This window comes from Orcinus orca, chromosome 12 (assembly GCF_937001465.1).
Source record: "Orcinus orca chromosome 12, mOrcOrc1.1, whole genome shotgun sequence".
Lineage (NCBI taxonomy): Eukaryota > Metazoa > Chordata > Mammalia > Artiodactyla > Delphinidae > Orcinus > Orcinus orca.
The window spans coordinates 88,727,560-88,753,465 of NC_064570.1; the positions used below are offsets into that span (position 1 = coordinate 88,727,560).

Consider the following 25,906-nt stretch of genomic DNA (forward strand, 5'->3'; position numbering starts at 1 on the left):
CCCAGGCAGGTACCATTTTGGAGAACTACCTATTGTGCCTCAGCAAGCCAAAGTAGCCCATTTTTCCTCTCTCATTGGGAGAGATTGCTGTTTGTTGGAGAACCTGATGAAGAGGGTGACTCGCGCTTAGGAATAACGTTGCTTGAAAAGTGCAAAAGGTGAGGTAGTTTGGCTCTGAGGGGCCTCTGAGGCCTGAGACTTCCTGAGAGATGGCAGACTCACAGCTCCCATTTCCCTCTGACCCTGGGCTATGAGCTCATCAAATGAGATGGTAAATAAAGTCACTGACATGGTTTAAAGGATAATTTTGTTCTCTCTTGTTCACTCAGAGCAAATTGAATGGAATTTGCATACAACATATGGATGAACCATCCATACGAGGGGGCTTGACCATATCCTCATGGTTCCCCTTCCCTTTTCTACATCTGGCCCCTTTAGCTCTGCAGACTTAACCCCACACCATCAGTCCACCCAGTCGGTCCACTGGACGTCTCTTCCTCTTTCGCATCTGGTCGTTGTCGTCACCTTGTTCTCCACTACCGCCTCCTGCAGTAGCTGTTAGGTCCAGAGAGGTTGGTTCACTGTGAGCAAGTAACTGTCAACTCCATGGACAGGTGGAAGTGACTTGGCAGCCGGGATGCGCCCACCCTGAGTTCATTATACCCATGAGGGTCAAGGAGAATGGGGATGCAGCTGGTCTGCAGAGCCCCGGCAGTTCTGAGACACATGTTCCTGGATCCACACGTTGCTCCAGACCCAGCCTTGCCTTTCTTTTTCTCTCTCTTGACTCCATCCAGGTTTCTGCTCTCCTTGTCCCTTTGGGGAGGGAGGCCAGTACCAGTCCAGGTGTAGTCCCCCAAAGCTTCCTACTTCCAAGCGTCACGTAGGCTTGTATATCCACTTGCTTGGGTTGCCCTGGCATTCGTGCCAACAAGTTGAGTGGTTTAAGCCCTAGGCTCTCTTTTCTGGCAAGAATGTGCCTAAAAATCTCCACCTCTGGTTTGGTGGCCCCTAAAAATTCCCAGTCAGTTTTGGTGAGGGGACACTTGGTGACAGTGTTGTCTTTCGAAATGAGTAGTTCCGTTACCGACGATACTTTGCTCCCCATACATTATTTATAAGGTTTCCCTGTTTGTATGTGCAAACTATTTGTGTGTATATTTTGAGAAATACATTGTACAGGCCTCTTTTTTATTTCTTCCACACACCCTAGAGATGTCATAGAGGCGGTAAATGTGTCCAACTTTTTGAGAAATTGGAACAATCAAGACTTACCTGTATGGAATGCTGTTAACGATGTCAATTCCCGCGACAGTACCTTTCATCTGACACACTTAGGGACTGTTAACAGATTAAAAGTAGTAAAAGATGCGGATAGAGAGAATTTTCATTATCTTGTGCACTGAAATCTTGGATTTTCGTTGGTTTGAATGGGCCTGAAAATGTATTTTTTTTAGTAGGGACATAGAAGCCTCTAGCGGTATTCTTAATAAAGCAAGGTGAGTTATAAGCAATCATCTGATGGAGGGTAAATGTACCACAGTCCAGTTTAAGAAAAATACAATATAAAAGTCTTACCGTGGAAGAAAATCTTTATATGATCTTTTGTAAAAAAAAAAAAAAAAGCTTCAAGAAACATAAAGACATGACACCATATTCAGTTTAAAGTCAGTGACTTGTAAGCAAGGCAAAGCAAAGACAGTCTGATTAAGGCCGTTGCATTGTTGTGGCATTTTTTAGGTCTCACCCATTTCTGTGGCCTTTTTAGAACCTAAGCTTCTAGGGCACAGGGAACTTCATCTTGACGTAGGGCTGAGCAAATGCACGGAGCATTTCTCAATAAGTAGGCATTAAATTCTTAGTCCAGAAGGGGCCTTGAGATGCCCTCTCTTTACTCCTTGGTAGAACTGTTTTAACCATCCCCCGAAAACAGATTTTTTTTCTTTAAATCTCAAAATTCAGAGAGTCGACAATCAAAACTTCCTTCTCATATTGCCATGTGGTCTGCTGTGGGCATCTGTCGAATGGTGTGAACTCTGCGTGGGGAGTCTGGCCTACCCTCGAGGCCCATGATTTGGGCTGCGGTGGTGCCATGCTGTGCTCAGGGGCCTTCTTTTTTGGAAGTCTGGGCTCCAGTGAGCCTTGGTCATGCTCTTTTATGGAACCTTGGGTGCTAGACCACTCTGACCCTCAGTCTCATTTGCAGGTTCTGGGGAGGATTAAATGAGCTCATGTGATATCCAGGTGACTGAGGCAGAGTCGGCTCGGGATGAATCTTTGCTTCGTTTTCATTAGCTGCGGAGAAGACGATGACAGCTTGGTGCCTCTCCAACTTTAATATGGGTATGCCTCTCTTGGGGATCTTGTTAAATGCAGGCTGGTATTCAGTAGTTCTGGGTGGGGCCTGGATTCTGTGCTTCTAACAAGCTCCTAGGTGACGGTGATGCTGAGGGCAAGGGTTTGGCACCTGCGTTTCTCCCTTTCCGGAAGAGCAGGATGTCTACCGCACCCCCACCCGAGAGGAGCAAACATCCGCAACGTGACTACTAGGAACCAGCTTCCCTCACAGGCAAGGGACCTGTACCACTGCTCCCAACCATTCTGTCTGAGGCGCAGCAAGCCAAAACACTGAAATGCTGAGGTTTGCAGCAAAGAGGAGGTTTATTCACAGGGCAGCCAAGCGAGGACGTGACGTGACAATAGGTCTCAAATCTGCCTCCCCAAAGGCAAGGGGCTTTGGGTATCTGTGGGATAAAGAATAAAGAAGCAGGGCAGTATGAGGCATGGGGAGCGTGAGGAAAGGTGATTGGAAAAAGGTGTGCTCATCATTGTTCTGAGCTGGCGTAACTAGGCTACAGGCCTCCGCACATTCTCAGGCTGGAGTTGGGGAAAACAGGAGCAGAATGGAAGATGACAGCGTGTGAAGGAGGTGTGGTGTCCATAGGTTCGGGGTCTGACATGCTTCCTGCTGAAGCACCGATGCCCATCAAAGCCGTAAATGGGGTGCTGGGGAAAACAGGAGCAGAATGGAAGATGACAGCGTGTGAGGGAGGTGTGGTGTCCATAGGTTCGGGGTCTGACGTGCTTCCTGCTGAAGCACCGACGCCCACCAAAGCCGTAAATGGGGTGCTGGGGAAAACAGGAGCAGAATGGAAGATGACAGCGTATGAAGGAGGTGTGGTGTCCATAGGTTCGGGGTCTGACGTGCTTCCTGCTGAAGCACCGACGCCCGCCAAAGCCGTAAATGGGGTGCTGGGGAAAACAGGAGCAGAATGGAAGATGACAGCGTATGAAGGAGGTGTGGTGTCCATAGGTTCGGGGGCCGACGTGCTTCCTGCTGAAGCACCGATGCCCGCCAAAGCCGTAAATGGGGTGCTGGGGAAAATAGGAGCAGAATGGAAGAGGACAGCGTGTGAAGGAGGTGTGGTGTCCATAGCTTCCATATTAGAGGTACTGCCTGCCTGATCTGAGAGCAGAGAGTGAAAGTGGGAGAGCCTCTTCCTAGATTCTAACTCCTCTGAATTTATAGCACTGGCTCTGCCTGGCTTTATGACATATCCATTGTACGTGTCACTGAGAAAGAGTGGGCGGGGCAGGGGGTGAGGCAGGGGTCACATGCAAGCCCAGCTGGTGGCTTAACCCCGGCCCAAAGGCAAAGGGCGGGGCCCCTTCTGGACTTTCTAGTGGCTGGGACGTCTGGCTGTGGGTGGCAGGTGTTTGGCACCAGCTGGGCCACCATGCGGAGACTGTTGGGGACTGTGGAAGCCTCCTCCAGAGCTCACCCTTCCTGGGGACTGGCTCTGCAGGCCCCTCAGCCCTGCGTATGTATCGGCCAGGCCTTCCCCACCACGGGGCCCAGAGGCCAGAGCCTGCTCAGACCTGAGGGCAGGAGGCAGCCAGAGCTTACCAGGGTGTGGGCCACCTCGTCCGGAGACCTCCCCAGCTCCTCTGCGAGACCTGGAGACAGGATCGCCTTCTCCAGGGCTGCTCAGCTGCCAGCATCACCATGAGCCAGGTGGCCAAGGTTTCTGAGCAGGAGATGCAGAGCCCTGATCCGACTGGATGCTGCAGCCCACGATGTCCCTTCCTGGCAGATAGGTTCTTTCTTCACTTCTTGTTTGAAATTTGGTAAAAGAACATTTAACCCTTGGCCTGTCCTTCAGGGTATATAGATGGTAGTGGCTTAGCCGGGATTCGATCCAAGCCTGTGTGATTCCAGAGCTTGTGCTCTGGACTGTGGTGCCTCCTTATCGTATATGCTTCATGTGTTACTTGTTTTTTTTTTTCTTGTAGTCCTTACGGTACTTAGCCCTAAGTGCCATACCTGTAACGAACAGCTACACTGCCCTGTAGGAGGTCTTCTTTTGTTCAACGCCTGAATTGGTCATCCACCACACTGTGTTCTAATCTCAGAAGATACAGGTCAGGGACCACCAGTTGTCAGCATGGCACCATTCCATATTTCGAATTGAGGCTTGAAGCCCGTATTTTCCCTTTGTCTAGTTTGAAGGATCCAGATATGTAAAGATGATATTCTAGATAAATCATGGGCTATCCTGAAAGAAATTCACCAGTGAATTGTTCCGTATGGATTAGAAGCCAGCTTCTCTGGCCTTCCTGGAGTATATCCAGTAAGGCGTCTCATTCATGTCTAGAAAGCAACTATATCATTTATTGCAACTTCAGCGTGGAGCGATGTATTGGTATAAAGTACGATCAACACAATTTGGTCATTGTGAGTATGACAGCTGGGTCCACTCTTTACTACACATATGTAACTCTAGGGATTCTTATGCCCAAGGGAGGAGACGTACTCTTGGCTGTCTAGGACAAGGGAAGCATGTGTTGTTATTCAGGAGCTGGAAGCTTCAGCATGACAGGTAGGAATTGAACAATCGTGGTCTATACATCACTTGACCTTGCTTAAAACTTGTTTCTTTGGCTTGCTTCATTGGAGTGTTTTCTCCCTCCTGGGCTGACAGTGTCTGTTATGTATCACGCATGAGACATATAGAAGTTTCAGAACCCAAAATCATATAAATCAGTAAAAATGTATATATATATATATATATATATATATATACACACACACATATATATATATACATATATATATATATATATAAATCTATTGAAACTCACACTGGGCTTAATTCATATATTCCAAAATCAGTTTGGCCCTCTGCTCATGAGATTCTTTTTATGGTATGTCCCAGCAAATCTGGGCTTCCATCCCCAATAAATTTTGGGGTTGAAGGACACAAAAGCTTTTGCTCAGAGCTAAATTCTGTCTGAAAAAAAGGGAAATATTATAAGCCCTTTGTAACCTCTCCAAGAGCAGAAATGATTTACAGCTGTGGCATTGAACCATAATTCCTCGATCTCATTTGAGAAGAGTTCAGTTAGAAACAGTGTCTTGATTTTTGTTTCTTTTGTTTCTTCCCTGTTTTCTTGTCTTGCTTACCAACAATCCATTGTAATTCATGAGTTAGTATGGCAGCAGGCTGAGTGTTCCCTGGAGCTCATTAAATGAAGTGTTTTTCCTAAAATGACGTTTGTCTCCTTGTTTTCAGCCCCTCTTCTTTCCTCTGCCCTTGACTATAACCAGAGCTCAGCAAAAGCTGAGTGACTTTGTGCAGACCTTACTTAGGCTCAGCCTTTTTTCTTCATTATTTTATTCATGGCTCCTCCGTTTCATTGTTTGCCTTCTCGAAATGTGTTGAAATCTTTCTGTGGTTGATGACTTCCAAAATATCTTGGCTTTTATTGGTTGATTAATTTTGGTATTTCTACAGTTTTATTTAGATATGGTTTCAGGAGGAACAGAAAGTAAATATATTTCCTAGTCTGCCATCTTGAGCTGAAAATCCCTGTGGATTTTAGCATCCAATGTTCCCATGGGAAAACACCCAACCATGGCCTTAATAGATGTAACACTCAAGATTTCAGCTTTTCTTGAGCAATCACTAAGGATTTCATATGTGGTCATTTCTAATGGGGAAATTATAACTATCTCATGACGTTGATTTGAGGATTAAATTAGATAATGAACATGAAAATGCTTTGTAAGATTTAAAAATCTGTAAAACTGTTTTTTGTTATTATTTGATTTGTTACTATTTCAGCTTCACTTGACAGTTGTTTATGACCTTGCCTATGTGAGAAAATGCCCTCTGGGTTATGTTTTTGAAAGCCAGAATGTATTTTTCAACAGCTCAATGGAACTGGCATCATTTGTGAAGGTTAAGGGTGAAGGGGTAAATGTTTCTTGACACCTATCACTTTACAGTGTTTTCAGGAACTAACTGACTCATGTATTCCTCTTCCAAATTTGGTTGAGGACCTCCTACCAGCCACATGCTTTACGTCAGGTGTTGGAAAGCATTTTCTGGATTTTAAAGATCTTAGGCTTTGTGGGCCATATAGAGTTTCTGTAGCTTCTCCTCCTCTTTCCTCTTCAACAAGCTTTCTAAACGTGAGAACCATTATTAGCTCACAGTCCCACAGATCCAGGCTGAGAGCCTGATTTGATTCGTGGCCATTATTTGCCAATTCCTGCTCTGCGTCTTCACTGAGGAGGGGGACCATGTTTGCGTAATCAGTTCTTTGAATCAACTGTTGGTCTTCTGGGCCTTGTCCTTGCTCTCCTACAGTCTCTAATCAGCATGGCATCCAGAGAGATCTTGTTAAAACATAAGTCAGATCATGTCACTCAAATTTCTTCAATGGCTTCTTCACAGAAAATGCAAAGTCCTCAGAGTGCCTCCACAGACCTAGAAATCTGGGTGTCTGTTTCCTCTCTGACTGTTTCCTTCTCCTCTCCAATTTGCTCGCTCTGTTTTCCACACGCTGACATCCTTTCTGCTCCTTGGATACTCCAAGCCTACTCTTGCCTCATTGACTTTCTGCCGCAGGCCAGCCGCAGAAAGAGGATTTCACCGCCCAGGGTCAGAAGGGAAGGGGTAAGGAACTGAAGTAGCACCGACGAATGGGGTCAGAAGCCCATGGGTCAGAAGGCTGCAATGAGAAGCCTAGTCACCGCAACAAAGAATAGACCCCCGCTCGCCGAAACTAGAGAAAGCTCGCATGCAGCAATGAAGACCCAATGCAGCCAAAAATAAATAAATAAAAAATAAAGTATAGAATCTTAAAAAAAATCTATAAAGAATATTACAAGAATAGAATCACAGGCCAGTTTCTCCTTTGAACATGCATGCAAAATGTGTAAAGAGAAGCACAAACTATATCCATGGTATGTAAAACAATCATATATCAGAATCAAAGTAGCTTTATTCTTCTGGCAATGCAAGGTTGCTTTAATGTCCAAACGTGAAACTGATCCCAGGAATGAATTAGAGTGGGAGAAAAGTCATTTAAAACAGAAATCTTGGGACTTCCCTGGTGGTCCAGTGTTTAGAACATGGCGCGTTCACTGCTGGGGCCCTGGGGTCCAATCCCAGGTCAGGGAACTAAGATCCTGCAAGACATGAGGCAGGGCCCCGAAAAAAAAAAAGGAAAGAAAGAAGTCTTAACCAGGAGAAGCACAAGATCGAATAAACATAACAGGTAACACCTTATGAAAAGTAGGTGAAGATTATGGAATATTCTAAAATTTAAAACAAAAAGAAACTTTTAAAGATTCAAAAGGATGTGACAAATATTGTACATAGGCCAAAATAAAATGAAATAAAATATACAAATGATGGGAGCCCAAAATTCCAGATGCCCAAGTCCTGTCTCTGAAGATTCTCATTCAATGGGTTCAGGATTTCCTCCTTATTTAAAAACCTACAGGTGATTCTGGTACGATTCCCAGACACAATGTAAAGCTTCTCTTTTACAGGAAAGAATACCAGATTATTTTGTTATCTTATAGTTATACTAACAGGTTGTACTATTGACGGATAAGTCTGCTGTGAAAATGCACCCCCACTAGGGATAAAAAAGGAACTAGTAGTCTCTACTGCTACTTGGTGGCAGCACGCATGTATTGCAAGGGCAATTATTGTAGCAATCCAAATTAGTGGAACATTTTAGAATTGGAAGACGACATACAGATCATCTAGTCAAGCTTCCAACTATTATAGTTGTGAAAACTAAGGCCCATATAAATGAAATGATTTATCTCCAAAGAGCATTAGTGAAAGTATGAAATAAAAAATATCTCTGAACTTTTAATTTAGTGCTGTTTTTATTAATCTCAAGTATTAGCTTAAACTTCAGTGTGACAGATTTGGGATTGAATTCCTGCTCACGTTTACTGATTGCGTGTCTTTTAGTAAGTTACTAAAACACTTTTTTTTTAAATAGACGTATTAAATTATTTATCTTTGGCTGCCTAGGCTCTTCGTTGCTGTGCACGGGCTTTCCCTAGTTGCGGTGGGCGGGGGCTGCTCTTTGTTGCAGTACGCGGGCTTCTCATTGTGGTGGCTTCTCGTTGTTGCTGAGCACGGGGTCTAGGTGCGTGGGCTTCAGTAGTTGTGGTTCACGGGCTCTAGCACGCAGGCTCAGTAGTTGTGGCACATGGTCTTAGTTGCTCCGCGGCATGTGGGATCTTCCCGGACCCGGGCTCAAACGTGTGTCCCGTGCACTGGCAGGTGGATCCTTAACCAGTGCGCCAACAGGGAAGCCCTACTAATACACTTTTAACTTTGCTTTTCACGTATGTAAAATGGTGAGCCTTGACTGATATAGAATATGAGATAACCTAGCACTGTTCTTAACACATATATGTAGTTAAAACTTTTTGGCTCTCATCCCCCTTAAACAGCCTCTATCCTCTTAATAATGAATGTGTCTTTCAGCTAGCAGAGCACCCCAGAGCTGACCACATTCTGGCAAGAGATATAGGATTCTTTTTCTTACTGGGGGTTCTTTATACCTGATAGTTGAAGTGCACTTAAACATGAACAACTCTTGTTTATACTGTAGTAATGGATTTGATGGACGAATTTTAGAAAGTAATATGCAGGAATTGAGCTGCCTTACCCTCAAGAAATATAATTCGATAGTGGTGGCTAGAACGATAAACAGTGTTTGGACAGGGAGTCCATATTGGATGTGAACTTCCTGTACTCCCATTCGTCTATTAAGAATAAAGAGAATCCTTTCAAAATGTGTTTTAAAGGGCAGTTATTTCTTTCTGCCTCATTTAAGTTACCTGCAAGAAAAAGACAATCTCCTGCATCCTTGTTTAATAGGCTTTTAATGTAAAGCAGATAATTTTTTGCAACATTTCCCAAACTTTTCCTTATCGAATTGGCTGAGGCTTCTCAACGATTATCATTTCACAACAATATCTCCATCTTCAGCTTCTTTCAATGAATTGGCCTAATAGATGTGCCATTAAAACAGAGCTTCACTCTCAACGTATTTTTAATTTTGTATTCAAACGGTATGAAGGATTCAGCCATAACAGTGAGTGGATTTCTGATACATGCTACATGATGGATGCAACTAAGTGAAAGAAGGCTACATATTGTATGGTTCCATTTATATGAAATGTCCAGCAGTGGCAAATCCATACACACAGAAAAGATTCTACATTCGTGGTTGCCAGGGGTTTGGAAGAGAGGGAACTAGGGAATGACTCCTTAAAATGGGTGTAGGTTTCCTCTTGGTTGATGAAGATGTTTTGCAGCTCGGCAGTGGTGATAGTTGCACAACATTGTGACAGTAGTAAATTCCACTGAATGGTACAGTGAATTGTAAAATGATCCAAATGGTGAATTTTGTGTTATGTTCATTTTACTACAATAAAAAGGAGAAAGAATTCGGGAAAGACTTAGAGTTTGGGAAACTAAGGTGAACTGGTCAAGAAAAAGACAGCTCTATTGTTCAGTTTTCTCTCAGCTCTCCCAGTGCATTAATCCTCAGCAAAAAGTAGGCTGAACTTGTAGATGATAGTCATTCAACACAGTCCAGGGAAAAGTAAATAAAGTAAAACCCAACTCTTCTTCTTTAGCACATGTATGAAAGGTTAACTTGCTGCTCAGCCACGTGGACCTTCATGAAGACGTTTCACTTTAGGTGTCCTCTACTTCAGTACTTTACTCACAGCTCATTCACACATGTAGGCAACAGCATTCCTTAATTCGATGGAATCTGCAGCACTGGTTGTGATCAGTCTCATGAAAAGAAAAGGAAAGGTGGCGCGGAAGCCAAGGGAAGAGAGTTTCAAGACAGAGACGTTGTTTAAGATCTGACTCGGCTTGGCGGTCACAAAGATAAGGATTGAGAAGTAGTCCCCTGGACTTGTCAACGGAGAAATCATTGGGGGCTTCAAGGAGATCAGTTTCACGAGAGTAGTGGGGCAGAAACCAGATCGCAGTGTAGATGGGAGGGGAGAAATGGGGGGCAAGTCAAGAAATTGATGGCAAAGGGAAAGAAGGGAGGGGTGGATAGGAGGACAGGAGAATGGAATGGAGGAGAGCATTTCCTTGTGGCTCTTTAATATGGCTGGGAGGGGCCAAAAGAGAAGGAGAGCGTGAAGATGTAGGAAGAGGGGGTGGCATCCCGAGCCCAAGGAGGACTGGCGCCTGTCTTCAGCTGCCACCAGCTGGATGGTCCCTCCCTCTAGCTTTCCACGTAGGCTGTGGAAGTTGCCCCTTGCCTCCTTGGATCAGCTGCCCTTGATTCGTTCGTCCTTTTCTTATTTCTCAGCACATCTGGGTCCTACGTTATGTGAAGACAAACAAATCACCACTGATGCTTAATTTTCTTGAAAAATCCCCCAGGCAGGTACCATTTTGGAGAACTACCTATTGTGCCTCAGCAAGCCAAAGTAGCCCATTTTTCCTCTCTCATTGGGAGAGATTGCTGTTTGTTGGAGAACCTGATGAAGAGGGTGACTCGCGCTTAGGAATAACGTTGCTTGAAAAGTGCAAAAGGTGAGGTAGTTTGGCTCTGAGGGGCCTCTGAGGCCTGAGACTTCCTGAGAGATGGCAGACTCACAGCTCCCATTTCCCTCTGACCCTGGGCTATGAGCTCATCAAATGAGATGGTAAATAAAGTCACTGACATGGTTTAAAGGATAATTTTGTTCTCTCTTGTTCACTCAGAGCAAATTGAATGGAATTTGCATACAACATATGGATGAACCATCCATACGAGGGGGCTTGACCATATCCTCATGGTTCCCCTTCCCTTTTCTACATCTGGCCCCTTTAGCTCTGCAGACTTAACCCCACACCATCAGTCCACCCAGTCGGTCCACTGGACGTCTCTTCCTCTTTCGCATCTGGTCGTTGTCGTCACCTTGTTCTCCACTACCGCCTCCTGCAGTAGCTGTTAGGTCCAGAGAGGATGGTTCACTGTGAGCAAGTAACTGTCAACTCCATGGACAGGTGGAAGTGACTTGGCAGCCGGGATGCGCCCACCCTGAGTTCATTATACCCATGAGGGTCAAGGAGAATGGGGATGCAGCTGGTCTGCAGAGCCCCGGCAGTTCTGAGACACATGTTCCTGGATCCACACGTTGCTCCGTACCCAGCCTTGCCTTTCTTTTTCTCTCTCTTGACTCCATCCAGGTTTCTGCTCTCCTTGTCCCTTTGGGGAGGGAGGCCAGTACCAGTCCAGGTGTAGTCCCCCAAAGCTTCCTACTTCCAAGCGTTACGTAGGCTTGTATATCCACTTGCTTGGGTTGCCCTGGCATTCGTGCCAACAAGTTGAGTGGTTTAAGCCCTAGGCTCTCTTTTCTGGCAAGAATGTGCCTAAAAATCTCCACCTCTGGTTTGGTGGCCCCTAAAAATTCCCAGTCAGTTTTGGTGAGGGGACACTTGGTGACAGTGTTGTCTTTCGAAATGAGTAGTTCCGTTACCGACGATACTTTGCTCCCCATACATTATTTATAAGGTTTCCCTGTTTGTATGTGCAAACTATTTGTGTGTATATTTTGAGAAATACATTGTACAGGCCTCTTTTTTATTTCTTCCACACACCCTAGAGATGTCATAGAGGCGGTAAATGTGTCCAACTTTTTGAGAAATTGGAACAATCAAGACTTACCTGTATGGAATGCTGTTAACGATGTCAATTCCCGCGACAGTACCTTTCATCTGACACACTTAGGGACTGTTAACAGATTAAAAGTAGTAAAAGACGCGGATAGAGAGAATTTTCATTATCTTGTGCACTGAAATCTTGGATTTTCGTTGGTTTGAATGGGCCTGAAAATGTATTTTTTTTAGTAGGGACATAGAAGCCTCTAGCGGTATTCTTAATAAAGCAAGGTGAGTTATAAGCAATCATCTGATGGAGGGTAAATGTACCACAGTCCAGTTTAAGAAAAATACAATATAAAAGTCTTACCGTGGAAGAAAATCTTTATATGATCTTTTGTAAAAAAAAAAAAAAAAGCTTCAAGAAACATAAAGACATGACACCATACTCAGTTTAAAGTCAGTGACTTGTAAGCAAGGCAAAGCAAAGACAGTCTGATTAAGGCCGTTGCATTGTTGTGGCATCTTTTAGGTCTCACCCATTTCTGTGGCCTTTTTAGAACCTAAGCTTCTAGGGCACAGGGAACTTCATCTTGACGTAGGGCTGAGCAAATGCACGGAGCATTTCTCAATAAGTAGGCATTAAATTCTTAGTCCAGAAGGGGCCTTGAGATGCCCTCTCTTTACTCCTTGGTAGAACTGTTTTAACCATCCCCCGAAAACAGATTTTTTTCTTTAAATCTCAAAATTCAGAGATTCCACAATCAGAACTTCCTTCTCATATTGCCATGTGGTCTGCTGTGGGCATCTGTCGAATGGTGTGAACTCTGCGTGGGGAGTCTGGCCTACCCTCGAGGCCCATGGTTTGGGCTGCGGTGGTGCCATGCTGTGCTCAGGGGCCTTCTTTTTTGGAAGTCTAGGCTCCAGTGAGCCTTGGTCATGCTCTTTTATGGAACCTTGGGTGCTAGACCACTCTGACCCTCAGTCTCATTTGCAGGTTCTGGGGAGGATTAAATGAGCTCATGTGATATCCAGGTGACTGAGGCAGAGTCGGCTCGGGATGAATCTTTGCTTCGTTTTCATTAGCTGCGGAGAAGACGATGACAGCTTGGTGCCTCTCCAACTTTAATATGGGTATGCCTCTCTTGGGGATCTTGTTAAATGCAGGCTGGTATTCAGTAGTTCTGGGTGGGGCCTGGATTCTGTGCTTCTAACAAGCTCCTAGGTGACGGTGATGCTGAGGGCAAGGGTTTGGCACCTGCGTTTCTCCCTTTCCGGAAGAGCAGGATGTCTACCGCACCCCCACCCGAGAGGAGCAAACATCCGCAACGTGACTACTAGGAACCAGCTTCCCTCACAGGCAAGGGACCTGTACCACTGCTCCCAACCATTCTGTCTGAGGCGCAGCAAGCCAAAACACTGAAATGCTGAGGTTTGCAGCAAAGAGGAGGTTTATTCACAGGGCAGCCAAGCGAGGACGTGACGTGACAATAGGTCTCAAATCTGCCTCCCCAAAGGCAAGGGGCTTTGGGTATCTGTGGGATAAAGAATAAAGAAGCAGGGCAGTATGAGGCATGGGGAGCGTGAGGAAAGGTGATTGGAAAAAGGTGTGCTCATCATTGTTCTGAGCTGGCGTAACTAGGCTACAGGCCTCGGCACATTCTCAGGCTGGAGTTGGGGAAAACAGGAGCAGAATGGAAGATGACAGCGTGTGAAGGAGGTGTGGTGTCCATAGGTTCGGGGTCTGACGTGCTTCCTGCTGAAGCACCGATGCCCATCAAAGCCGTAAATGGGGTGCTGGGGAAAACAGGAGCAGAATGGAAGATGACAGCGTGTGAGGGAGGTGTGGTGTCCATAGGTTCGGGGTCTGACGTGCTTCCTGCTGAAGCACCGACGCCCACCAAAGCCGTAAATGGGGTGCTGGGGAAAACAGGAGCAGAATGGAAGATGACAGCGTATGAAGGAGGTGTGGTGTCCATAGGTTCGGGGTCTGACGTGCTTCCTGCTGAAGCACCGATGCCCGCCAAAGCCGTAAATGGGGTGCTGGGGAAAACAGGAGCAGAATGGAAGAGGACAGCGTGTGAAGGAGGTGTGGTGTCCATAGCTTCCATATTACAGGTACTGCCTGCCTGATCTGAGAGCAGAGAGTGAAAGTGGGAGAGCCTCTTCCTAGATTCTAACTCCTCTGAATTTATAGCACTTGCTCTGCCTGGCTTTATGACATATCCATTGTACGTGTCACAGAGAAAGAGCGGGCGGGGCAGGGGGTGAGGCAGGGGTCACATGCAAGCCCAGCTGGTGGCTTAACCCCGGCCCAAAGGCAAAGGGCGGGGCCCCTTCTGGACTTTCTAGTGGCTGGGACGTCTGGCTGTGGGTGGCAGGTGTTTGGCACCAGCTGGGCCACCATGCGGAGACTGTTGGGGACTGTGGAAGCCTCCTCCAGAGCTCACCCTTCCTGGGGACTGGCTCTGCAGGCCCCTCAGCCCTGCGTATGTATCGGCCAGGCCTTCCCCACCACGGGGCCCAGAGGCCAGAGCCTGCTCAGACCTGAGGGCAGGAGGCAGCCAGAGCTTACCAGGGTGTGGGCCACCTCGTCCGGAGACCTCCCCAGCTCCTCTGCGAGACCTGGAGACAGGATCGCCTTCTCCAGGGCTGCTCAGCTGCCAGCATCACCATGAGCCAGGTGGCCAAGGTTTCTGAGCAGGAGATGCAGAGCCCTGATCCGACTGGATGCTGCAGCCCACGATGTCCCTTCCTGGCAGATAGGTTCTTTCTTCACTTCTTGTTTGAAATTTGGTAAAAGAACATTTAACCCTTGGCCTGTCCTTCAGGGTATATAGATGGTAGTGGCTTAGCCGGGATTCGATCCAAGCCTGTGTGATTCCAGAGCTTGTGCTCTGGACTGTGGTGCCTCCTTATCGTATATGCTTCATGTGTTACTTGTTTTTTTTTTTCTTGTAGTCCTTACGGTACTTAGCCCTAAGTGCCATACCTGTAACGAACAGCTACACTGCCCTGTAGGAGGTCTTCTTTTGTTCAACGCCTGAATTGGTCATCCACCACACTGTGTTCTAATCTCAGAAGATACAGGTCAGGGACCACCAGTTGTCAGCATGGCACCATTCCATATTTCGAATTGAGGCTTGAAGCCCGTATTTTCCCTTTGTCTAGTTTGAAGGATCCAGATATGTAAAGATGATATTCTAGATAAATCATGGGCTATCCTGAAAGAAATTCACCAGTGAATTGTTCCGTATGGATTAGAAGCCAGCTTCTCTGGCCTTCCTGGAGTATATCCAGTAAGGCGTCTCATTCATGTCTAGAAAGCAACTATATCATTTATTGCAACTTCAGCGTGGAGCGATGTGTTGGTATAAAGTACGATCAACACAATTTGGTCATTGTGAGTATGACAGCTGGGTCCACTCTTTACTACACATATGTAACTCTAGGGATTCTTATGCCCAAGAAGGAGGAGACGTACTCTTGGCTGTCTAGGACAAGGGAAGCATGTGTTGTTATTCAGGAGCTGGAAGCTTCAGCATGACAGGTAGGAATTGAACAATCGTGGTCTATACATCACTTGACCTTGCTTAAAACTTGTTTCTTTGGCTTGCTTCATTGGAGTGTTTTCTCCCTCCTGGGCTGACAGTGTCTGTTATGTATCACGCATGAGACATATAGAAGTTTCAGAACCCAAAATCATATAAATCAGTAAAAATGTATATATATATATATATATATATATATATATATATATATACACACACACATATATATATATACATATATATATATATATATATAAATCTATTGAAACTCACACTGGGCTTAATTCATATATTCCAAAATCAGTTTGGCCCTCTGCTCATGAGATTCTTTTTATGGTATGTCCCAGCAAATCTGGGCTTCCATCCCCAATAAATTTTGGGGTTGAAGGACACAAAAGCTTTTGCTCAGACCTAAATTCTGTCTGAAACAAAGGGAAATATTATAAGCCCTTTGTAACCTCTCCAAGAGCAGAAATGATTTACAGCTGTGGCATTGAACCATAATTCCTCGATCTCATTTGAGAAGAGTTCAGTTAGAAACAGTGTCTTGATTTTTGTTTCTTCCCTGTTTTCTTGTCTTGCTTACCAACAATCCATTGTAGTTCATGAGTTAGTATGGCAGCAGGCTGAGTGTTCCCTGGAGCTCATTAAATGAAGTGTTTTTCCTAAAATGACGTTTGTCTGCTTGTTTTCAGCCCCTCTTCTTTCCTCTGCCCTTGACTATAACCAGAGCTCAGCAAAAGCTGAGTGACTTTGTGCAGACCTTACTTAGGCTCAGCCTTTTTTTCTTCATTATTTTATTCATGGCTCCTCCGTTTCATTGTTTGCCTTCTCGAAATGTGTTGAAATCTTTCTGTGGTTGATGACTTCCAAAATATCTTGGCTTTTATTGGTTGATTAATTTTGGTATTTCTACAGTTTTATTTAGATATGGTTTCAGGAGGAACAGAAAGTAAATATATTTCCTAGTCTGCCATCTTGAGCTGAAAATCCCTGTGGATTTTAGCATCCAATGTTCCCATGGGAAAACACCCAACCATGGCCTTAATAGATGTAACACTCAAGATTTCAGCTTTTCTTGAGCAATCACTAAGGATTTCATATGTGGTCATTTCTAATGGGGAAATTATAACTATCTCATGATGTTGATTTGAGGATTAAATTAGATAATGAACATGAAAATGCTTTGTAAGATTTAAAAATCTGTAAAACTGTTTTTTGTTATTATTTGATTTGTTGCTATTTCAGCTTCACTTGACAGTTGTTTATGACCTTGCCTATGTGAGAAAATGCCCTCTGGGTTATTTTTTTGAAAGCCAGAATGTATTTTTCAACAGCTCAATGGAACTGGCATCATTTGTGAAGGTTAAGGGTGAAGGGGTAAATGTTTCTTGACACCTATCACTTTACAGTGTTTTCAGGAACTAACTGACTCATGTATTCCTCTTCCAAATTTGGTTGAGGACCTCCTACCAGCCACATGCTTTACGTCAGGTGTTGGAAAGCATTTTCTGGATTTTAAAGATCTTAGGCTTTGTGGGCCATATAGAGTTTCTGTAGCTTCTCCTCCTCTTTCCTCTTCAACAAGCTTTCTAAACGTGAGAACCATTATTAGCTCACAGTCCCACAGATCCAGGCTGAGAGCCTGATTTGATTCGTGGCCATTATTTGCCAATTCCTGCTCTGCGTCTTCACTGAGGAGGGGGACCATGTTTGAGTAATCAGTTCTTTGAATCAACTGTTGGTCTTCTGGGCCTTGTCCTTGCTCTCCTACAGTCTCTAATCAGCGTGGCATCCAGAGAGATCTTGTTAAAACATAAGTCAGATCATGTCACTCAAATTTCTTCAATGGCTTCTTCACAGAAAATGCAAAGTCCTCAGAGTGCCTCCACAGACCTAGAAATCTGGGTGTCTGTTTCCTCTCTGACTGTTTCCTTCTCCTCTCCAATTTGCTCGCTCTGTTTTCCACACGCTGACATCCTTTCTGCTCCTTGGATACTCCAAGCCTACTCTTGCCTCATTGACTTTCTGCCGCAGGCCAGCCGCAGAAAGAGGATTTCACCGCCCAGGGTCAGAAGGGAAGGGGTAAGGAACTGAAGTAGCACCGACGAATGGGGTCAGAAGCCCATGGGTCAGAAGGCTGCAATGAGAAGCCTAGTCACCGCAACAAAGAATAGACCCCCGCTCGCCGAAACTAGAGAAGGCTCGCATGCAGCAATGAAGACCCAATGCAGCCAAAAATAAATAAATAAAAAATAAAGTATAGAATCTTAAAAAAAATCTATAAAGAATATTACAAGAATAGAATCACAGGCCAGTTTCTCCTTTGAACATGCATGCAAAATGTGTAAAGAGAAGCACAAACTATATCCATGGTATGTAAAACAATCATATATCAGAATCAAAGTAGCTTTATTCTTCTGGCAATGCAAGGTTGCTTTAATGTCCAAACGTGAAACTGATCCCAGGAATGAATTAGAGTGGGAGAAAAGTCATTTAAAACAGAAATCTTGGGACTTCCCTGGTGGTCCAGTGTTTAGAACATGGCGCGTTCACTGCTGGGGCCCTGGGGTCCAATCCCAGGTCAGGGAACTAAGATCCTGCAAGACATGAGGCAGGGCCCCGAAAAAAAAAAGGAAAGAAAGAAGCCTTAACCAGGAGAAGCACAAGATCGAATAAACATAACAGATAACACCTTATGATAAGTAGGTGAAGATTATGGAATATTCTAAGATTTAAAACAAAAAGAAACTTTTAAAGATTCAAAAGGATGTGACAAATATTGTACATAGGCCAAAATAAAATGAAATAAAATATACAAATGATGGGAGCCCAAAATTCCAGATGCCCAAGTCCTGTCTCTGAAGATTCTCATTCAATGGGTTCAGGATTTCCTCCTTATTGAAAAACCTACAGGTGATTCTGGTACGATTCCCAGACACAATGTAAAGCTTCTCTTTTACAGGAAAAAATACCAGATTATTTTGTTATCTTATAGTTATACTAACAGGTTGTACTATTGACGGATAAGTCTGCTGTGAAAATGCACCCCCACTAGGGATAAAAAAGGAACTAGTAGTCTCTACTGCTACTTGGTGGCAGCACACATGTATTGCAAGGGCAATTATTGTAGCAATCCAAATTAGTGGAACATTTTAGAATTGGAAGACGACATACAGATCATCTAGTCAAGCTTCCAACTATTATAGTTGTGAAAACTAAGGCCCATATAAATGAAATGATTTATCTCCAAAGAGCATTAGTGAAAGTATGAAATAAAAAATATCTCTGAACTTTTAATTTAGTGCTGTTTTTATTAATCTCAAGTATTAGCTTAAACTTCAGTGTGACAGATTTGGGATTGAATTCCTGCTCACGTTTACTGATTGCGTGTCTTTTAGTAAGTTACTAAAACACTTTTTTTTTTAAATAGACGTATTTAATTATTTATCCATGGCTGCCTAGGCTCTTCGTTGCTGTGCACGGGCTTTCCCTAGTTGCGGTGGGCGGGGGCTACTCTTTGTTGCAGTACGCGGGCTTCTCATTGTGGTGGCTTCTCGTTGTTGCTGAGCACGGGGTCTAGGTGCGTGGGCTTCAGTAGTTGTGGTTCACGGGCTCTAGCACGCAGGCTCAGTAGTTGTGGCACATGGTCTTAGTTGCTCCGCGGCATGTGGGATCTTCCCGGACCCGGGCTCAAACGTGTGTCCCGTGCACTGGCAGGTGGATCCTTAACCAGTGCGCCAACAGGGAAGCCCTACTAATACACTTTTAACTTTGCTTTTCACGTATGTAAAATGGTGAGCCTTGACTGATATAGAATATGAGATAACCTAGCACTGTTCTTAACACATATATGTAGTTAAAACTTTTTGGCTCTCATCCCTCTTAAACAGCCTCTATCCTCTTAATAATGAATGTGTCTTTCAGCTAGCAGAGCACCCCAGAGCTGACCACATTCTGGCAAGAGATATAGGATTCTTTTTCTTACTAGGGGTTCTTTATACCTGATAGTTGAAGTGCACTTAAACATGAACAACTCTTGTTTATACTGTAGATGGACGAATTTTAGAAAGTAATATGCAGGAATTGAGCTGCCTTACCCTCAAGAAATATAATTCGATAGTGGTGGCTAGAACGATAAACAGTGTTTGGACAGGGAGTCCATATTGGATGTGTACTTCCTGTACTCCCATTCGTCTATTAAGAATAAAGAGAATCCTTTCAAAATGTGTTTTAAAGGGCAGTTATTTCTTTCTGCCTCATTTAAGTTACCTGCAAGAAAAAGACAATCTCCTGCATCCTTGTTTAATAGGCTTTTAATATAAAGCAGATAATTTTTTGCAACATTTCCCAAACTTTTCATTATCGAATTGGCTGAGGCTTCTCAACGATTATCATTTCACAACAATATCTCCATCTTCAGCTTCTTTCTATGAATTGGCCTAATAGATGTGCCATTAAAACAGAGCTTCACTCTCAACGTATTTTTAATTTTGTATTCAAACGGTATGAAGGATTCAGCCATAACAGTGAGTGGATTTCTGATACATGCTACATGATGGATGCAACTAAGTGAAAGAAGGCTACATATTGTATGGTTCCATTTATATGAAATGTCCAGCAGTGGCAAATCCATACACACAGAAAAGATTCTACATTCGTGGTTGCCAGGGGTTTGGAAGAGAGGGAACTAGGGAATGACTCCTTAAAATGGGTGTAGGTTTCCTCTTGGTTGATGAAGATGTTTTGCAGCTCGGCAGTGGTGATAGTTGCACAACATTGTGACAGTAGTAAATTCCACTGAATGGTACAGTGAATTGTAAAATGATCCAAATGGTGAATTTTGTGTTATGTTCATTTTACTACAATAAAAAGGAGAAAGAATTCGGGAAAGACTTAGAGTTTGGGAAACTAAGGTGAACTGGTCAAGAAAAAGACAGCTCTATTGTTCAGTTTTCTCTCAGCTCTCCCAGTGCATTAATCCTCAGCAAAAAGTAGGCTGAACTTGTAGATGATAGTCATTCAACACAGTCCAGGGAAAAGTAAATAAAGTAAAACCCAACTCTTCTTCTTTAGCACATGTATGAAAGGTTAACTTGCTGCTCAGCCACGTGGACCTTCATGAAGACGTTTCACTTTAGGTGTCCTCTACTTCAGTACTTTACTCACAGCTCATTCACACATGTAGGCAACAGCATTCCTTAATTCGATGGAATCTGCAGCACTGGTTGTGATCAGTCTCATGAAAAGAAAAGGAAAGGTGGCGCGGAAGCCAAGGGAAGAGAGTTTCAAGACAGAGACGTTGTTTAAGATCTGACTCGGCTTGGCGGTCACAAAGATAAGGATTGAGAAGTAGTCCCCTGGACTTGTCAACGGAGAAATCATTGGGGGCTTCAAGGAGATCAGTTTCACGAGAGTAGTGGGGCAGAAACCAGATCGCAGTGTAGATGGGAGGGGAGAAATGGGGGGCAAGTCAAGAAATTGATGGCAAAGGGAAAGAAGGGAGGGGTGGATAGGAGGACAGGAGAATGGAATGGAGGAGAGCATTTCCTTGTGGCTCTTTAATATGGCTGGGAGGGGCCAAAAGAGAAGGAGAGCGTGAAGATGTAGGAAGAGGGGGTGGCATCCCGAGCCCAAGGAGGACTGGCCCCTGTCTTCAGCTCCCACCAGCTGGATGGTCCCTCCCTCTAGCTTTCCACGTAGGCTGTGGAAGTTGCCCCTTGCCTCCTTGGATCAGCTGCCCTTGATTCGTTCGTCCTTTTCTTATTTCTCAGCACATCTGGGTCCTACGTTATGTGAAGACAAACAAATCACCCCTGATGCTTAATTTTCTTGAAAAATCCCCCAGGCAGGTACCATTTTGGAGAACTACCTATTGTGCCTCAGCAAGCCAAAGTAGCCCATTTTTCCTCTCTCATTGGGAGAGATTGCTGTTTCTTGGAGAACCTGATGAAGAGGGTGACTCGCGCTTGAAATAACGTTGCTTGAAAAGTGCAAAAGGTGAGGTAGTTTGGCTCTGAGGGGCCTCTGAGGCCTGAGACTTCCTGAGAGATGGCAGACTCACAGCTCCCATTTCCCTCTGACCCTGGGCTATGAGCTCATCAAATGAGATGGTAAATAAAGTCACTGACATGGTTTAAAGGATAATTTTGTTCTCTCTTGTTCACTCAGAGCAAATTGAATGGAATTTGCATACAACATATGGATGAACCATCCATACGATGGGGCTTGACCATATCCTCATGGTTCCCCTTCCCTTTTCTACATCTGGCCCCTTTAGCTCTGCAGACTTAACCCCACACCATCAGTCCACCCAGTCGGTCCACTGGACGTCTCTTCCTCTTTCGCATCTGGTCGTTGTCGTCACCTTGTTCTCCACTACCGCCTCCTGCAGTAGCTGTTAGGTCCAGAGAGGTTGGTTCACTGTGAGCAAGTAACTGTCAACTCCATGGACAGGTGGAAGTGACTTGGCAGCCGGGATGCGCCCACCCTGAGTTCATTATACCCATGAGGGTCAAGGAGAATGGGGATGCAGCTGGTCTGCAGATCCCCGGCAGTTCTGAGACACATGTTCCTGGATCCACACGTTGCTCCGTACCCAGCCTTGCCTTTCTTTTTCTCTCTCTTGACTCCATCCAGGTTTCTGCTCTCCTTGTCCCTTTGGGGAGGGAGGCCAGTACCAGTCCAGGTGTAGTCCCCCAAAGCTTCCTACTTCCAAGCGTCACGTAGGCTTGTATATCCACTTGCTTGGGTTGCCCTGGCATTCGTGCCAACAAGTTGAGTGGTTTAAGCCCTAGGCTCTCTTTTCTGGCAAGAATGTGCCTAAAAATCTCCACCTCTGGTTTGGTGGCCCCTAAAAATTCCCAGTCAGTTTTGGTGAGGGGACACTTGGTGACAGTGTTGTCTTTCGAAATGAGTAGTTCCGTTACCGACGATACTTTGCTCCCCATACATTATTTATAAGGTTTCCCTGTTTGTATGTGCAAACTATTTGTGTGTATATTTTGAGAAATACATTGTACAGGCCTCTTTTTTATTTCTTCCACACACCCTAGAGATGTCATAGAGGCGGTAAATGTGTCCAACTTTTTGAGAAATTGGAACAATCAAGACTTACCTGTATGGAATGCTGTTAACGATGTCAATTCCCGCGACAGTACCTTTCATCTGACACACTTAGGGACTGTTAACAGATTAAAAGTAGTAAAAGACGCGGATAGAGAGAATTTTCATTATCTTGTGCACTGAAATCTTGGATTTTCGTTGGTTTGAATGGGCCCGAAAATGTATTTTTTTTAGTAGGGACATAGAAGCCTCTAGCGGTATTCTTAATAAAGCAAGGTGAGTTATAAGCAATCATCTGATGGAGGGTAAATGTACCACAGTCCAGTTTAAGAAAAATACAATATAAAAGTCTTACCATGGAAGAAAACCTTTATATGATCTTTTGTAAAAAAAAAAAAAAAGCTTCAAGAAGACATGACACCATATTCAGTTTAAAGTCAGTGACTTGTAAGCAAGGCAAAGCAAAGACAGTCTGATTAAGGCCGTTGCATTGTTGTGGCATCTTTTAGGTCTCACCCATTTCTGTGGCCTTTTTAGAACCTAAGCTTCTAGGGCACAGGGAACTTCATCTTGACGTAGGGCTGAGCAAATGCACGGAGCATTTCTCAATAAGTAGGCATTAAATTCTTAGTCCAGAAGGGGCCTTGAGATGCCCTCTCTTTACTCCTTGGTAGAACTGTTTTAACCATCCCCCGAAAACAGATTTTTTTCTTTAAATCTCAAAATTCAGAGAGTCGACAATCAAAACTTCCTTCTCATATTGCCATGTGGTCTGCTGTGGGCATCTGTCGAATGGTGTGAACTCTGCGTGGGGAGTCTGGCCTACCCTCGAGGCCCATGATTTGGGCTGCGGTGGTGCCATGCTGTGCTCAGGGGCCTTCTTTTTTGGAAGTCTGGGCTCCAGTGAGCCTTGGTCATGCTCTTTTATGGAACCTTGGGTGCTAGACCACTCTGACCCTCAGTCTCATTTGCAGGTTCTGGGGAGGATTAAATGAGCTCATGTGATATCCAGGTGACTGAGGCAGAGTCGGCTCGGGATGAATCTTTGCTTCGTTTTCATTAGCTGCGGAGAAGACGATGACAGCTTGGTGCCTCTCCAACTTTAATATGGGTATGCCTCTCTTGGGGATCTTGTTAAATGCAGGCTGGTATTCAGTAGTTCTGGGTGGGGCCTGGATTCTGTGCTTCTAACAAGCTCCTAGGTGACGGTGATGCTGAGGGCAAGGGTTTGGCACCTGCGTTTCTCCCTTTCCGGAAGAGCAGGATGTCTACCGCACCCCCACCCGAGAGGAGCAAACATCCGCAACGTGACTACTAGGAACCAGCTTCCCTCACAGGCAAGGGACCTGTACCACTGCTCCCAACCATTCTGTCTGAGGCGCAGCAAGCCAAAACACTGAAATGCTGAGGTTTGCAGCAAAGAGGAGGTTTATTCACAGGGCAGCCAAGCGAGGACGTGACGTGACAATAGGTCTCAAATCTGCCTCCCCAAAGGCAAGGGGCTTTGGGTATCTGTGGGATAAAGAATAAAGAAGCAGGGCAGTATGAGGCATGGGGAGCGTGAGGAAAGGTGATTGGAAAAAGCTGTGCTCATCATTGTTCTGAGCTGGCGTAACTAGGCTACAGGCCTCCGCACATTCTCAGGCTGGAGCTGGGGAAAACAGGAGCAGAATGGAAGATGACAGCGTGTGAAGGAGGTGTGGTGTCCATAGGTTCGGGGTCTGACATGCTTCCTGCTGAAGCACCGATGCCCATCAAAGCCGTAAATGGGGTGCTGGGGAAAACAGGAGCAGAATGGAAGATGACAGCGTGTGAGGGAGGTGTGGTGTCCATAGGTTCGGGGTCTGACGTGCTTCCTGCTGAAGCACCGACGCCCACCAAAGCCGTAAATGGGGTGCTGGGGAAAACAGGAGCAGAATGGAAGATGACAGCGTATGAAGGAGGTGTGGTGTCCATAGGTTCGGGGTCTGACGTGCTTCCTGCTGAAGCACCGACGCCCGCCAAAGCCGTAAATGGGGTGCTGGGGAAAACAGGAGCAGAATGGAAGATGACAGCGTATGAAGGAGGTGTGGTGTCCATAGGTTCGGGGGCCGACGTGCTTCCTGCTGAAGCACCGACCCCCACCAAAGCCGTAAATGGGGTGCTGGGGAAAACAGGAGCAGAATGGAAGATGACAGCGTATGAAGGAGGTGTGGTGTCCATAGGTTCGGGGTCTGACGTGCTTCCTGCTGAAGCACCGACGCCCGCCAAAGCCGTAAATGGGGTGCTGGGGAAAATAGGAGCAGAATGGAAGAGGACAGCGTGTGAAGGAGGTGTGGTGTCCATAGCTTCCATATTAGAGGTACTGCCTGCCTGATCTGAGAGCAGAGAGTGAAAGTGGGAGAGCCTCTTCCTAGATTCTAACTCCTCTGAATTTATAGCACTGGCTCTGCCTGGCTTTATGACATATCCATTGTACGTGTCACTGAGAAAGAGTGGGCGGGGCAGGGGGTGAGGCAGGGGTCACATGCAAGCCCAGCTGGTGGCTTAACCCCGGCCCAAAGGCAAAGGGCGGGGCCCCTTCTGGACTTTCTAGTGGCTGGGACGTGTGGCTGTGGGTGGCAGGTGTTTGGCACCAGCTGGGCCACCATGCGGAGACTGTTGGAGACTGTGGAAGCCTCCTCCAGAGCTCACCCTTCCTGGGGACTGGCTCTGCAGGCCCCTCAGCCCTGCGTATGTATCGGCCAGGCCTTCCCCACCACGGGGCCCAGAGGCCAGAGCCTGCTCAGACCTGAGGGCAGGAGGCAGCCAGAGCTTACCAGGGTGTGGGCCACCTCGTCCGGAGACCTCCCCAGCTCCTCTGCGAGACCTGGAGACAGGATCGCCTTCTCCAGGGCTGCTCAGCTGCCAGCATCACCATGAGCCAGGTGGCCAAGGTTTCTGAGCAGGAGATGCAGAGCCCTGATCCGACTGGATGCTGCAGCCCACGATGTCCCTTCCTGGCAGATAGGTTCTTTCTTCACTTCTTGTTTGAAATTTGGTAAAAGAACATTTAACCCTTGGCCTGTCCTTCAGGGTATATAGATGGTAGTGGCTTAGCCGGGATTCGATCCAAGCCTGTGTGATTCCAGAGCTTGTGCTCTGGACTGTGGTGCCTCCTTATCGTATATGCTTCATGTGTTACTTGTTTTTTTTTTTTCTTGTAGTCCTTATGGTACTTAGCCCTAAGTGCCATACCTGTAACGAACAGCTACACTGCCCTGTAGGAGGTCTTCTTTTGTTCAACGCCTGAATTGGTCATCCACCACACTGTGTTCTAATCTCAGAAGATACAGGTCAGGGACCACCAGTTGTCAGCATGGCACCATTCCA

The 25,906-nt window shown here is 45.4% G+C and overlaps 1 long non-coding RNA gene across 6 annotated transcripts in view; it reads left to right on the forward strand.

Moving 5' to 3' along the window:
* The window catches only part of LOC125960632 (uncharacterized), a 107,755-nt gene that overhangs the window by 40,545 nt on the left and 41,304 nt on the right, over nucleotides 1-25,906 (forward strand). The window contains exon 1 of one of the 6 annotated variants that reach the window (XR_007470493.1): nucleotides 2,207-2,343. The exons of 3 other annotated variants lie outside the window; for them this stretch is intronic. This is a non-coding gene — a long non-coding RNA (uncharacterized LOC125960632). Of the gene's footprint in view, nucleotides 1-2,206; nucleotides 2,344-12,936; nucleotides 13,074-23,529; nucleotides 23,667-25,906 lie in introns of those variants that run through there. 2 more of the 6 variants (XR_007470494.1, XR_007470495.1) reach the window with 2 other exon arrangements.